The sequence below is a fragment of the Paramormyrops kingsleyae genome, chromosome 7 (assembly GCF_048594095.1).
Source record: "Paramormyrops kingsleyae isolate MSU_618 chromosome 7, PKINGS_0.4, whole genome shotgun sequence".
In the NCBI taxonomy this organism is placed as follows: Eukaryota; Metazoa; Chordata; class Actinopteri; order Osteoglossiformes; family Mormyridae; genus Paramormyrops; species Paramormyrops kingsleyae.
In genome coordinates this window covers 4,318,278-4,334,175 of record NC_132803.1, presented here as the reverse complement: position 1 = coordinate 4,334,175, position 15,898 = coordinate 4,318,278, and positions in this window count along the sequence as shown.

The following is a 15,898-nucleotide window of genomic DNA, read 5'->3' as shown; positions in this document are numbered from 1 at the left end:
GGCCCGGCCAGCGCCATTTCCATACATCTGCCGGATTTAATGATCCCATAATTGTCTCTTTTGAACTGGCCCCTACTCTGCATTCTGACAGCTGCTATAATGGTTGCCACTTCACTCCCAGTCGCAGGTTGGCGGTTATGCGCGGGTGATTCGGAGAGACGGGGACTAAAAGATAGAGAGAGGAGCGCTGGGGTGGCGGAGCAGCTGCTGTTGTATGTTTTCGCTGGCAGCGAGGAGCACGGAGGAGCTCTGGGAATTGGGAGTCTGATTTCAGAGAAACTGGAGCTCGCTTCAAAGAGAAGCCAGTTATCCCCAGCTGATGGAACTCAAACCGAAGGAAAACAGCAACCAAGCGAGAAGCTCGATCCCAGCCTAGATGTTGCGACTCTTTTATTTCTCCTTAGGAAGCGGAGCAGAATAACAGGCCCGACGTCTGTGGCGATTCAGGCGCCGCTAACCGTGCACTGAGTGCTTAACTGCTCTGAACCTCTCAGAGAGCAGCATCGCTCAGCTCCGCCCCAACTCTGGTTGTCACCAAGGTAGTCTTATGTCAAAGTGCAGACTGCTTTTCATTAAAAGTTGGGGTGTAAATTACCTGGTCCTTGCTTTCATGTCCAAGCTAGTGCTATATATGCCTAAAAGAGACATTCAGCTCTAAGTTGGCATATAGTAAATATAAACGAGTAGCACATAAATCAACGAGTTAAAAAGCAGGCAAGAGACCAGTGCAATAGGACGTGTCACATTTCTCATCCACTGAAGGGTTCATTAAGCGACATTCTTATGGACAGTATCCTTAATTAATACTTAGTGGGTGTCGGACAAACACTGTGGGGCAATTTACCAGCAAGTTCCTCCAACTGCTTAGTAGGTCCATCCAGTGAACAATAACACATTCATCGTACCTATGGAGATCATGTAATTACAACAATAGATCATTCCAGTGCAGTGAGTTCCGTACTGAACCAAAGTGTACAGTAATTGTTCTGAAGTGGGTCATGTGTGTCGGCTGCGTATTTTGTCTTCACTGTTGGGACGTCAGGAACTATGACATTTATGTCGGATGGATCATGAATTAGCAACATGAGGTGTACTTTTTCCAAAAGTTGAAGTCAGGCTGATGTTGCGTCTCTTGGCTGTCGCTCGTCATCCCAGTGAGTGGGGGGATCGCTGTGAGGGGGGCTGCTGATAGAAGGGGTTCCGGTGGTGTTAAAATCACAGACAGCCAGGCCAGTTGGGGGGCGCGCACACTAATGGATGTAGCACACCCCAAGTCTGTGTCTGCCCTCGCCGCCGTTTCAGACGTCAAGACGCCCCTTGGGAAGTGTGCACTGGACCCCCCCCCCCCCCCCCCCAAAACCCTGTTCCCGGGCCAGACTTGCAATGCCCCATTTGGCAGCACAGAAGGAGACGGTTCTTTCCGGAGATGAGGATCCCGGGATGGTCCAGTTGATGAGGAGACAGTTGGGGGTGGGGGGGGGGCTGCCCCAGGGAAGAGCCTTCGACCGTCTGCCCCCGGCTTGGATCCAGACGCTCCGTTGTGTAAGCGGCTGGGATGTGAATCGCCCCCTGTACCCGCCTGTAACTTCAAAGAGCGGAGCCCCCCCCCCCAGCTCACCCCTCCCCCATGGAGCAGACTCTAAGCGGGTGAGCTCTGCCCCCATCCTCACATTCCTAGCTGTTAGCGTACCTGTCGACTTTTCTCCGTTCTTTGTCCCATCAGCGTCTGATATAATGCCCTTGACCAGCCCCCCCTGTTCAGTCTGGCTGGAAATAAAGGAATAAGAGAGGAGGGGGAAAAAAAGCTGAACAAAATTTGATGAATGCATGAGAATATTCTTAAGTATTTTTTATGCAGACGTGCTGGTGAAAGGTTTTCGATGCTTCGGGTTATGTGGTCACAGATATCTCAGGCCAGAACAGGTGGGACACGACGCTGCATATGGAAGCGTGTCCCACGAGGAGCTGCTGGTGACATGTATCGTGTCAGAGTGACAGCTGTGTGCGTGTGTGTGTGCGCCTGTGTGTGCGTGCGTGTGGATGGACGGGAAAGTCATCGCTTGCAAGAAGGCCGTCCTTGAGTCCGCGCCTGACAGGGAAGGCATTTTTCTGCTCTGAAATTAACCTAACCCCAGCATGCATTGCCCCTAACCCCACTCGGCCAATTAAGCAGCAGAGGGTTGTGAAAGGTGTCGTCTGATTGGCTGAGGGACTGATTGGGCTGGGTTTCTTTCTGCTGAATTCCAAGCTGTACAAAAACAAGGAACTTACAGGCGTTACAATGCGACAGGCAGAGCTGTAGGTGTAAGGCAGCCGTTCTGTGGTACCTCGAGTGACCTTTCACCCCCAAAAAGCGCGGAGGCCATCCCTGCACCCCCTCCCTCGTTCGACACTACCATCTCTTCACACGGCCTGATTCTGAGTTCTGCTGAGGATGACCTATCTTCTCCTCGGGGGGGGGAGGGCCCGGAAACTCAGCCCCCGCTTGCTGACCTCATTTTGACACGAGCCTTTTGGGTGCACACATGCAGTCCTTGACCCTACCGGATTAAGCGTCTGATTTGATGTGGCCGCCAGCTGTGAAATCATTATGTAGCCAAAGTCAAATCCCTTTTTTTTTTCTCCTTTTTTAAGTTTCCAGTGTTTCTGCAGCTGGTCTCTGTGCAAATTTTATATTCATTTATAAAGGAAGTGGGGTATAATAAATGTAGTTACGTTACTTTGATTCGAGAAAAAAGCGCAATTATTTCTTGCCTGTGCTCATGCATATGAAATATGAAAGACCAATTGAAGCTGGGCATTTTTTTCTTTTATTTGAAAGCTTTAGAGTTCTAATAAAATTTTGAGGGGGGAAAAAAATTAAGTATGCTGCTTCAGCATATCAAAAGGACAGGTCAGTTAGACTTTGACCCCATCTGCGACACTTTTAGACAAGTGTAGGTCTGTGCTCTTCCAAAAATACAGGCGGGTAAATCGGCCTTTGGGGGCGGCTGGAGATGTGAATACGAGATGTGTTCCGTGTTGCATGCCCCTCATCTGACTCATTTAAGCCCAAATTAATGCTGCATTGTGGAAATCCTATTGTTTGTATGTTTCTACCGCTTCCTTTTCCTCTGGGTGAAAATCTGACAAGTATGTATGTGGATAAAAGTGATTTCAGCACAGTCTATATGCAACATATTGCGGTTGTTTAATAATGAGCAGGAGCTAGCAATGTGGTCTCTCCAGATTGGTGTGGAATCATGAGTGCTATCATAGTACAAGTCTGGGCTTTTAATGAATTTATTACTTTAAATTACCCCAGCTGTGTTAGTGAATACTGAGTATACTGTAGTCTACTGAAATCCGAATCTGCTAATTCCAAGCCATTGTCAGTAATCTATTGACGGGCTGGTTGTGTTAAACACATTAACCACGATATAATTCCCACTTCAAATTTATTCAGACAAAGCTATTGATTGAGATCCGTAACTCTTAATGAGACAGAAACTCTTTCTTACAACACTTTTACGTGGGTGAATATGATTTAATATTCCCAAATATGAAGGGTGTAGAATTTCTGTTGGGGGTGCGGGTGGGGGGGGGGGGGTGTTCGACTGTTGTTTTTTGCCATTAGTCACCTGCCTACAGTTAGTCCTATTATTACAAAATGATGAGTTTCTTAGTGCTGAGATGCTTCTTAAACAATCTTCTCATGCGACAGACAGCACCCCTGAAGACCCCCGACAATGATAGTGAGACAGCCTCCCTCCCCCCTCAATTGCCGTGTCGATATCTGATTAAGAAACTTCATTGATCTGTATCCTCGAACCCAGTGGGTTTGATGTTTTGTAAGATTTATATGAAATGTGTCGCTTAGCCTTTTAGGTCAGAAGTTGCCTGCAGACCACATTTGACCTGAAAAGGGCACGATCAGGTGACCATTACAGAATTTTTTATTATTTTTTAATGTTTGCCTACCATCCTTTCCACAACACTCCAAAAGCACTTGCTTAAAAAATAGGAAATAATTGCGAATCCTCACTTCAGGTCACTGGGTAGCAGAAGACCTTGACAACACCTTCATAAGCTCTGCTTGATAAATGCTTATGAAAACAACTATAGACTGCAAGGTGATACATTCTGCCAAGGTCTCGAGACAAGACCTTCATATCACTTTATACATCCCCTTTATATGTATGGCATTAACATTCACAAATGATACATGACTGATGAAGATCTTATGAAGATTTTATGTAGGGTCTTTTCAGCAAAGTGTTAAAGGTCTTTGGTAAGTGTTATGATTTAGACCGAGAATATGGATGACAGCCATGTCCCACTGCTGTCTCCACATCACTCACTCAAAGGGCACCTATTTATTAAATCGTAGGGTAAATAATAATGTGCTCCTTTACCTATGAGTCTCAAATTTTACTGTTTTTCACTGTTAAATGGCACTCTTACATAAAGTGTGTTGCAGTACATGTGTAAATGTGTGTGTGTGTGTACATACATGCAATATTGATGGACACACACACTTACTCGATAGAGTGAATAAAGAAATTTTATTGATTTTTAATTCTTTTTTTCCATGCACAATCCAAAAATAGGTATTACATTTTAATGTCATGTCAAACACAAATAGAAAGCACAGCATAAAATTCCTCACAAAACTGGTGTGTCGACTCCTCATGAAACACAAAAATGTGAAACAGTATTTTGCTAATAGTATATTTTAGTCCTTTTAATTTTGCTTTCATTTTTTTATTTAAGTTTAGTCAGTCAGGTTGAAAATCATGACAGGTAATCAGTGACCCCACCCTCAACCCAACACACACACACACACTGTTCAACCCGAGGTGTGTGTGTGTGTGGGGGGCCATTAATGTGCTTAAATGAAGAGCAATTAAAGACAATCGAATGGGACTATGGGTGCCTGGGAGGTGATAATATCTGACCACCACGTTTCAATTAAATCAGTGTTGTATTTTGTACAAACTAAAGCTGATTTGTTTTATATAGCACACCAATATCCCACACACCCATTTTATGTGTATATTTACCAAGAACAATAGGTTCTTTTCCAATTACAAACATGTTACATCACTCAAATTTGTATTTCATTTTAAATTGTATTACAATGCAACATAAACATGATTTTGTTGTTGTTGTTATAGTTCTTTCTTGGTCTGTTTCTTTCACTTGTTAATTACCAGCCTAAAAATTGCACATTGGAGGAACATAGGTTTTGAATGGAAATTCTGGGGTAGACAGAGTTTCCAGGCCAAAAAAAAAAACGAAGCCTTTTTAATCTCCACACTGCCACACTGACAATTCAAAATGACACCATGATTGATGTGAGTAGATGCTGGATTCGCAAAAAGCTAAAAAAAATTAGACAACAGGAGTTCTATTCCTGACCAGACATTTATCTGCATTCATAAATCATAGCCAATGGGATGCAGAGATCTGACGCATTATGTCATCTGCTGGGCAGAGCCAATTCCACTTTGACCTTTGCATTTGGCTTTGGTCACCTTTACTAAAAGGATGCTGTGACCCCCGGGGCCTCGGCTATCTATATTTAATCATCATCCGGGCCTGCTGACCCTTTAAGCAGAATAAATATATACAGTATTGTCAGGTGATATATGGCATAATTTTTAAGGTATTAATCAAAAGAAACTCGTCATCTGTAATGGCAGACATCAAGATGAATAGATCTAGACAGAACAGATTGGCAAACTCTGAACATCTCTGTATGGCCACACATAGATCCATGTCATTTCTAACGCCCAGAGCTTGATACCGCTGGTCAGACATTGTGACCATTGATTTTGCCTCTAGTTTGAAGAATTTGAACTTTGCCCCTTTCCATTATGGCATGCATAAAGAATAGTTTAATCCCCGCTGGTGTCACTCAAATATGCTTATGGGAGAGTTTGGGCAGTTAAATGTACCGTAAACTATCAACATTTTCTTGTTGACTCGTATTGTTCATACACGCCAACAGACGGGCAGATTCTGCAGGTATGTTTGCAGTGTACGAAGTAACGCAGCAGAATTCCTCCTTTGGATTTAAATGGTCACATTGAACTGTTGCAGTACCAGACAGCAATCACTGTACGATCTCAAAATGGCACAAGAAGAGCATGTGTCCAGTTGCCAGATCTGTCCCTTGTTTGCCTTATCGCACATTTGCACGGTACAGCAAATTGTTTGAGTATCACCAGTGGCACGAAAGTTAATCTCTTGGCTTAGATGATGCCATCTGTCAGAAGAAAAATGCCTGGTTGCAAAATTAAATCTGTTTGTTGTTAAGTTTTCTGTCTTCAGTTAATCCCCTCTCACATACATTTACATGATCCACATATATGCAATTCCTGCAGATTACTGAATTACTATTTCTGCAGATGGGTAATCAGAAGATGAACTAAATTTAACTCACAAACTACTAAACTGTTATCTGTTTTCATTGTAATAATATGTTTCAAGGCTTTAGATTTGTAAATGCATGTTTAATTACAATCCTACCGTGGACAGGCTTTTTTTGTGGAATTACGATATGGATGCATATGCATCTTTGTTTTGTGTTCAAAGCACGGTTTTTGGACACGTTACCATTTCTTAGAAGAAACGGGGGAGCAAATGTCTCTGTTTCTGATCCCCAAACTCATTGGAAGCAATTTTGGCAGCACTTACACCAGCCCATATTTTCACTAAGTCTCTAACAACTTCAGCTTGGTGCAATTGTTGCCCGTTTTTCTTGGAAGGTTTTGCTCAAGCTGTCTGAAGCCCAAAGATCAGTTTCCTAAGTCTTTTCACAGGCAACAGTGCTCAAGTCAGTCCTGCGTGACTCAAGGACACTGACTTACACTCGAGCTGCTTAGGTCCATCTTTAACAGCCCCCTTTGGTTCTCTGTCTTCTGTTTTTTCGTAGCATTTTAGAACAATGCCACACAAACTCCAATAAAATTTGCCCATGTCTTAAAAAATAAATGCTTAGTATTTATATTTAGTTAGAGGTAGTTTTACTTATTTATTGAAAGTATAAAGTTTCATTTTACAATACAGACATTCTTTCCCAATGATTTCTCCCCTCTAATCCAAACCAGTTCCAGCCTGACTTCCTTCGTTATTTTGGACAGGATAGAAAGTTCTAGAGAAAATAACAAGTGCACTTCCGTTTTGTCTCCGGTTCCCCGGAAACTTTTGGTTGCTTCAATTTAACCATAGTTAATTTGAACACCTGACTGTTCTGTAGGCACCGCTGCCCAAAAGGAGTCCAGAGCACCAGCAATTAATAAAAGGCTTCAGAAATTTCATACAAAATAAGACCCATATTATGGCATGGCAGCCATGGTCTTCTTCAAATCCCTGCTCCGTTTTATTGCTTGCTTTGATTGTTAATTTGTTTATGTCGTTCACAGATGGAGATTCTCTTTTCAGTTCACCGACAGATAACCAAACAAGGGTGCACAGATTGATATTTCCCCCTTAATGATTTTCTAAATCATAAGAACGCTACATTTTGTATTATACATTCAATCCACTAATAGAAAATTAATTTGGACCGAACTAAAAAAACAAACAAACAATAATAACACACGACAAAATCACTTTCCAATGCATTTATTGTGCTGCATGCTGACTGGAACACAAAAGTGCGTTTGTGAAAAGTTAAATTTCGTTCACCTGCATGTATCTGTCACAGTAAAGAGATGCTATCCCACAGGACATGCTGTTTACACAAGGGTCATGAAATCCCACACACATTACATCACGGAATGCCTTTGAAAGTAATACTCGGAATACCCTCTATCGCCAAACCTTGGGCAAATTTAAACAGGTGGAGTGGAAAAAGAACGACGTCTAAAGAGCGCGATCGCAGAGGAGGCGCAGATGCGTGAGTTTGGCTGGTGCTTTGCGGCTCGCTGCTCCCTTTTAGCCGGCGCTAATGCCATCGTAAGGGAGGGGGGAGAGACTGTGGCCACCGGCGGGGTCCCTACCCGCCATCGTAAGGGAGGGGGGAGAGACTGCGGCCACCGGCGTGGGGTCTACCCGCCACAGCCAGGATTGTTTGCTGCCGATTTTACACGAGCCGCTTGATTTGTCTCATGCTATTACTTTCTATCACGTCTGGAAGTCTCCCGTAAATAAATAAATAAATAAATAAATAAATAAATAAAAATAAAAGAGAGTGGGGTAGGAAGCTGCAACCGCTGGCGCTCCGCCTAAAGAGAAATCAATGAAACAAATTAATCCTTGGCGGGCCGGCAGTGACACAGTAATCCATCATTCGGTTCTGCTTTTACGCAGCAAATCAGGAGGCGGCCAGGAGCAGCTTCCCCGGGGGGGGGGGGGGGGCAGGAAGAGGCTGCCTACGGAGGCCCCGGGGAGAATATAGTACGGTGGAAGAAGTAGTAAAGCAAGAGACATACCTACCGCAGTATCACTAAGAGGGAAAGGTGTCAGTGTAACTGGAATGGAAGCCCTTAACTACTGTTATTAGGTATTATTAGTAGTAGTAGCAGTAATAGTATTAATGATGTAATAATGACATTAATTAATTAAGAATTGAAGGAGGTTGGGAGTCTGGGATACAACTGGTAGTATCCAGGCTATAATTTCCTGCTGATTTGGAGACAGTCGTGCCAATGTGGCTCTGTTTTGTGTTAGGTCCCGTGTGCCACTTTAACCCATTTAGATGTGTGAGGTCAAGGGCAAGATGCCAAATATACCAGCGTGCCACGTGGGGCACGTCCGTGCCAGCAGACAACAGTTACCTGTGGAGGCCGCCTGCCGTCCTCCCCGGCAAGCCAATAGCCTGAGTAACAGAGATATACGCACGGCACAGAGGTGAACTCCGGCTCCCTGTTAAAGGAAAGTCGAGACGGAATGTTCCAGCATCCAGTGAGCTTCCAGGAGCGAGATGCTGTCGCCTTCTACAAGAACTTTCTGGGTCTCACTCAGCGAGAACATGGAGGCATAACAAAGGGCTTAGGACTGTGCTGTGGGAAGCCATGAATAAGTGATGTAGACCAGGGTTTCTCAACCCGGTCCTCGGGGACCACCAGACGGTCCATGTTTTTGCTCTCTCCCAATTCCCTGCCAATTGGGAGAGAGCAAAAACGTGGACCGACTGGTGGTCCCCGAGGACTCGGTTGAGAAACCTTGATGTAGACTACTGGGGGGGGGGGGTACTTTTCCACCTGCCCTCTTACCTAGTGGGAGGGAGGTGCCACTCAGGATGGTAGCCACCCAGGAAACGCATTCAGACATCACAGACTCATTATGACATCGAGACTTACCTCACTTACATTTAAGGGTGAATTCCACAAAAAAAAAAAAACAGATAAACATCATAATAAAATGCATTAGTCATAATTACTGTAGAAGGAACAAACAGTGCTTATTGAATTTAATAAAAGTAATAAAGTGGGCTGTTAGCGTTTCATTTACTGGCCGGTGCTTCACGGCCGTGAGCCAGCTGCTTAACACCATCTCACCATCTTCTCATCACATTTTAACCATTTCAGAGCAACGAGTATCTATGGGAGATGGCATTAGAAATAGTGGGTAACCCTCCGCTACTATAAATGTCACAGAATAAGCAGTCAATTATATTAACTCTGAGTTGAGAGAAAGATTGACAATTTTAATAGGACAGAGTGTCGCCGTCCATGGACTTGAGCTGCAAATTTAGACATAAATGCTAGATGTTGGATTTGGAATTACAGAGCATGGATTCCACGTTCTCGGTGTACAGGATCGTTCTTTTGTCTCCTTCCGGCGAAAGACGTTAACGTGTTCGGGCTGCGTTTTCCTGTAGCGCCTTTCGCGTCCGCAAACATTGAGGTCCCGTGGCTTGTGAGTAAAGTTTGCCCACGACTCCAGGTCACGAACCAGGTCCATGGCACCCATGTCAGGATCTGCTCTGCTGGATTTAACCATCCTGTGAGACAAGGTCACGGGGGGGAAAAAAAACTTCACGGGCTTCCCAAGATCTTCCTTATTTTCAAGGCGTCTTTGAAAATCCAGCCCTGTGGAACATAAAACTGATTCCTCCCACCGCAATACACACCCATCAGCTAAGCTAATGCACTGGAAGCAAACATATTTTTATAGCCTCCTAGGAGAGGAATGCTTAAGGAAAAAGGGGGCATTTTCCTGCCCCTTTGAAAGGCAGGCCAGGGAAAGGGCAAAGGAAAGGCTGTTTAATGTTTCGGAGAATTCGGCAGCCAAGGTCGACCACAGCTTGGATGTTCTCTGTCAGAGGGGGTGGGGGGGGGGGGGTTGTTCTTGCACTCACCACCTCCCAACCTGACTCCAGCTTCCTGCCCTGGTCGCCCCTTCCCCCCCCCCCCTCCTCAACCACCTTCAGAAATTTTATAAATAAACAAACACGGGGCAGGTTGAAGTTTGGCCGGCAATCAGAAAATAAACGACGGGCCTGCCATTGCGCCGAGGAGAGGGGAAAAACCGCTGTGTTTGGGAAAGGAAAATCGTTAGGAGAGGTATAAAACATTAACGGCCGAACGTTTGCCTAGCTATTACAAACGCAAAGATACGACTTAATTGATTTCCGCACGAGTCATACTCGCCGGGACAGACCTCCCTACCCATAAACTCGTGGGTAAAATATGTACTTGGCTTAAATCGCTGCCATTAAAATTCACTTCAGAATCGTTTCTTGTATGGCGAGGCAGAAAATCCCACATAAAGCAGAACCTTAGAAATATTTTAATAATCTTAAATGATGGCCTTTGGGATTTCTGCCTGTGCTGTAACAATAACGATGATGATAATAACAATGCCTTTTTATTCCCGGGCTTGATAAAACATTCCTGGAAGTGAGATTCTACCCTGAAGAAATGAGATGGCACTCCAGCCTCTATCCTTCCATCACCATATTTCTACACACTTCCAATCCAAGAGAGAGAAACAAGGCCGGAAACATGCGACCCACCCAAGTCAGAAAAAACATACTCCTCATATACTGTCCACCCAAGTCAGAAAAACATACTCCTCATATACTGTCCACCCAAGTCGGAAAAAACATACTCCTCATATACTGTCCACCCAAGTCGGAAAAAACATACTCCTCATATACTGTCCACCCAAGTCAGAAAAAACATACTCCTCATATACTGTCCACCCAAGTCGGAAAAAACATACTCCTCATATACTGTCCACCCAAGTCAGAAAAAACATACTCCTCATATACTGTCCACCCAAGTCGGAAAAAACATACTCCTCATATACTGTCCACCCAAGTCAGAAAAACATACTCCTCATATACTGTCCACCCAAGTCAGAAAAAACATACTCCTCATATACTGTCCACCCAAGTCGGAAAAAACATACTCCTCATATACTGTCCACCCAAGTCAGAAAAAACATACTCCTCATATACTGTCCACCCAAGTCAGAAAAAACATACTCCTCATATACTGTCCACCCAAGTCGGAAAAAACATACTCCTCATATACTGTCCACCCAAGTCAGAAAAAACATACTCCTCATATACTGTCCACCCAAGTCAGAAAAAACATACTCCTCATATACTGTCCACCCAAGTCGGAAAAAACATACTCCTCATATACTGTCCACCCAAGTCAGAAAAAACATACTCCTCATATACTGTCCACCCAAGTCGGAAAAAACATACTCCTCATATACTGTCCACCCAAGTCAGAAAAAACATACTCCTCATATACTGTCCACCCAAGTCAGAAAAACATACTCCTCATATACTGTCCACCCAAGTCAGAAAAAACATACTCCTCATATACTGTCCACCCAAGTCGGAAAAAACATACTCCTCATATACTGTCCACCCAAGTCAGAAAAAACATACTCCTCATATACTGTCCACCCAAGTCAGAAAAACATACTCCTCATATACTGTCCACCCAAGTCAGAAAAAACATACTCCTCATATACTGTCCACAGGGTCATGCAATACATAGTCTTCAGCACTGAGTCAAAAGAAGAAAACAAAAGCTAGAAACTAAAAATAAATGTAAAATGTTTCATTGGTGTCAGTTTAGGTCTGGTGCTGCCCTACTGGATACAGGCTCGAATCCCACCTCTGCCTCCGCTTTGTGTCTGTGCAGTTTATGAGCTTTTCCCCATGTTTCCTCCAGGTACTCCGGGTTACTTCAGCAATCCAGAGACACTCTGCCTGGGATGGGCTCCAGGCCCCCCCCTTTGAACTCCAACATAAGCAGTAGGAAGATGGATGGATGATAATGAACATGTCAATTAAATATGTCTCAATGCAATGTGAATATGTTAAGATTATAGAAAACTGGATACAATATATGTTCATGTGTATCTATATACATACACACACACACTATATATATATATATATATATATATATATAGAGAGAGAGAGAGAGAGAGAGAGAGAGGCTATTGTAAACTACTATGCTGTAAAACTAAAAAGTATTCATAACGGTTGAAAGGACTGAAATATAACTGTTAACTTCATTGATATACTGTACAATGACCAGGCTACTATGGAGTGGACAAGTTGGCAAGTTCGCTTTGTACTGTGAGAGGGAAGGATTCAACATCACAATTTATTGCATGGAAAATTTAAAAAATGAAATAAAATTTTCAGTCCAGGACCCAAGGCGACCTGTACTGTTTCTTATTGGTTCACCAAAGCGGTTCTGTACCAGGTTACACTTTAAGACAAGTAGCTCATCACCTTCTCCTTTTGCCCAAGCTATGTAAAGGGCAGCAGGTACTGCAGTGAAGGAACAAGAACCGTGACATAAGCCTGAGGTACCGCAGTGATGGAACCAGAACCGGGACAAAAGCCTGAGGTACCGCAGTGATGAAACCAGAACCGTGACAAAAGCCTGAGGTACCGCAGTGATGGAACCAGAACCGGGAAAAAAGCCTGAGGTACCACAGTGATGGAACCTGAACCGTGACAAAAGCCTGAGGTACCGTAGTGATGGATCCAGAACCGTGACAAAAGCCTGAGGTACCGCAGTGATGGAACCAGAACCGTGACAAAAGCCTGCATCCAAAATTCTGACAAATTCATGTAGGTGCTAAAAAATAGGCAACATGCTTCCTTTTGGATAAACACATTTTCTAAGTAATTAAATCTTTCATTCTGCAATACATAGTTAAGTACTCCAGAACCAATACATCCTTATTAGAGAGATAAAACTGTGTATTAATGTATGTATTGCATATAAGTGTATTACTGCACATAAGTGTATTAGTGTATGCATGTCTATTATTTCATCAACATACAAACCAGAGAATTCTACATCACATTATCATCTACAATTAGGCATCAATTTATTCAAATTAGATCATAGATTTGTGTGAAATTATACTGGTGTTAATGCATTTATAAAATATATTTTTTTAAATTCAATTAACATAAAAGGCCCAAACGCACACACACACACACATGTCGGGTAAACATATCTTTATAGGGTCCACTCATTTATTTCCACGGGAAAAATGCTAACGCTAACGATGACAACCTTAACCCCCACCCAGCCCTAACCATAACCATAAGTAACCAAGCAAAAGAGTTTTTGCATTTTTATTTTTTTCATTGCAGTCACAGGTTTTTATTAAACTGAGTTTAATAATAATGGGTATTCATCATGTTGAGGGGACACTGTGTTCCCATAAGGTCAGGTATACCTATGCACACACACAGTTTTTCACATGCAGTGTTGCATATTTGAGGTGTTTCTTACCAGTGTTACTTATGGCTAGAAACATGAACGGTGCTGTATAAAGACAAAATGAATATTAAAATGCTGTAATGAAAACGCGCATCTGCCTCTGACAGATTATAGGGAGAACAAGATTTCATCTATGACAGATAAAGGCGACTTTGGTGTCGCTCTGCAGAATTTAAGATCATATTATGTCAACAGCAGAATTAAAGAATATGGAGTTCCAGCCTTTCATTTCCCAGAAAACACTGAAATTCCAGTACTGATAAAGTACAGTGTACTGTAATGTACATATAAGTGCAGTGTGTGAGTCTGTATGCATGTGAATTGGGCAATAACTGTAACTGTGTCTCAGGAGAGGTAATATTTAAGTTCCCTTTAGTAAGTACTCCGTTTCCTACACATATCCCCATATATGTTGTTTGTGAATGATTAAACACAGTTAGAAGGCTAATTTTTGGTAAATATATCAAGTATATACGTGTGTGTGTGTGTGTGTGCGTGTGTGTGTGTGTGTGTGTGTGTAATCATTCAGTCTGCTTTGTCGTTTCAATCTTCGTTGGTGTACAGAACTGGCAACTTTGTTTCTACTAACCAAAATTTAAGAAGGTAAGTGGAAGAAACCCCATTTCCTTTATGCATTTTACTGTGAGGTATTACACCTGGTTTAAGGGTAATGCTTTGGTAAGGACTTCATGTCAAATGAAGACAGGAAACCAAGTTGCAGTTCAGTCATTTCTTGTTCACCCTGAGAGGCAGGGTGTCGGTGAAATGCGCCTCTCTCTCTGAGGACGACTGGGATGGGATTTAAGAAGCCAAGCTTGGGTTTCCTCAGCACTGAAACTAGGCCGATGTTTTGGAAGCAGCCCTCCTGTGAGATCACATTTGGCCCGCTGAAAATTCTGCTTTCAGAATGTCTGCTCCTTCCCCACACTCAGTGTAACGCATTGCGTTCGTTATCCGTTTCATTATTAATGTTGTTTTAATAAGTATCATTTTATTGTATAAGATTTTATGCAGTTATCATACCTATTAAAATCTCTTTAATAGAAAAGTTCTATTAAAAGTTATTTTCCTGTGAAAGTGCAGAGACAAACCTGGCTTTAAACACAAAAATGGGATTAAACCGCTTCCGTTAGCAACCCATTCAGTTTTATGGTTCAAACTATGGAAGTTACTAACTAATAGTTAGCATCTATGCTTTTGGGAAACATCCCCAAAGTTACTTGATTTGTGTCTGTGTCTTTGTGTGTGTGCGTGTGTGTGTGTGTGTGTGAGCGGGTTTACCTATCCTTATGGGGACACAATGTCCACATAACGTGATAAATATCCATTTTTTTTCCCTTATGGGCACCGTTTCCTGGTCCCCATAAGGGAAAACTCTATTTTATAAAAATCGGTGACTGCTATGAAAAAACTAAAAACGCAAAAACTCTTGTATTTTGTTTGGTTACTTATGGTTATGGTTAGGGCAGGGTGGGGGTTAAGGTTGTCATAGTTAGCGTTAGCATTTTTCTCATTGAAATGAATGAGCGGTCCCCATAAGGATATGTTTACCCTACATGTGCACGCTTGTGTGTGTGTGTGTGTGTGTGTGTGTGTGTGTGTGTGTCAGCTGACATATCCTCCCTGTTGTCCAGCAGTTTGCTCATTCCTGAAACAGCAACTTGAGGTGCAACAGTGTTTTATATGTATTTTACTAGAGTGGCTTGCAGGAAATCATGGCCACGCGTCACTCACTTAAACTCCAGTGCACAGACCTTGATCTGATGTTAATTTAACTTCTGGCATGAATTGGTAACATGGCGACCATGAAATATGTTTTAAAAACTAATGAAATAACTCTTTTGATACTTCAGTAATACGTTTTGGGTACTTTAAATACCCACTTATTATACCCACTTATTAATAGCTGTATTCAAAGAGTGCATTGTGAATTAGGCTAAATAATCGCCTTGCCCTAAATGACATCAATTTAAGCAGTGTAGAATTAAGGGGACAGTAAAACGTCACGCGAGGAACTATGGCCGTACCTAGGGGACCAAACTGGGGGAACAATATCTGTTTTCTGAATTCGTTATTATATAAACAAAGATGGTTTGACCAGCTACATATTTTGGTTTCTATGAAGCGAAAACTGTTAGAATTTTTTTAAATTATGGATGTTTAACATAATCACTTAATAGGATTAATAA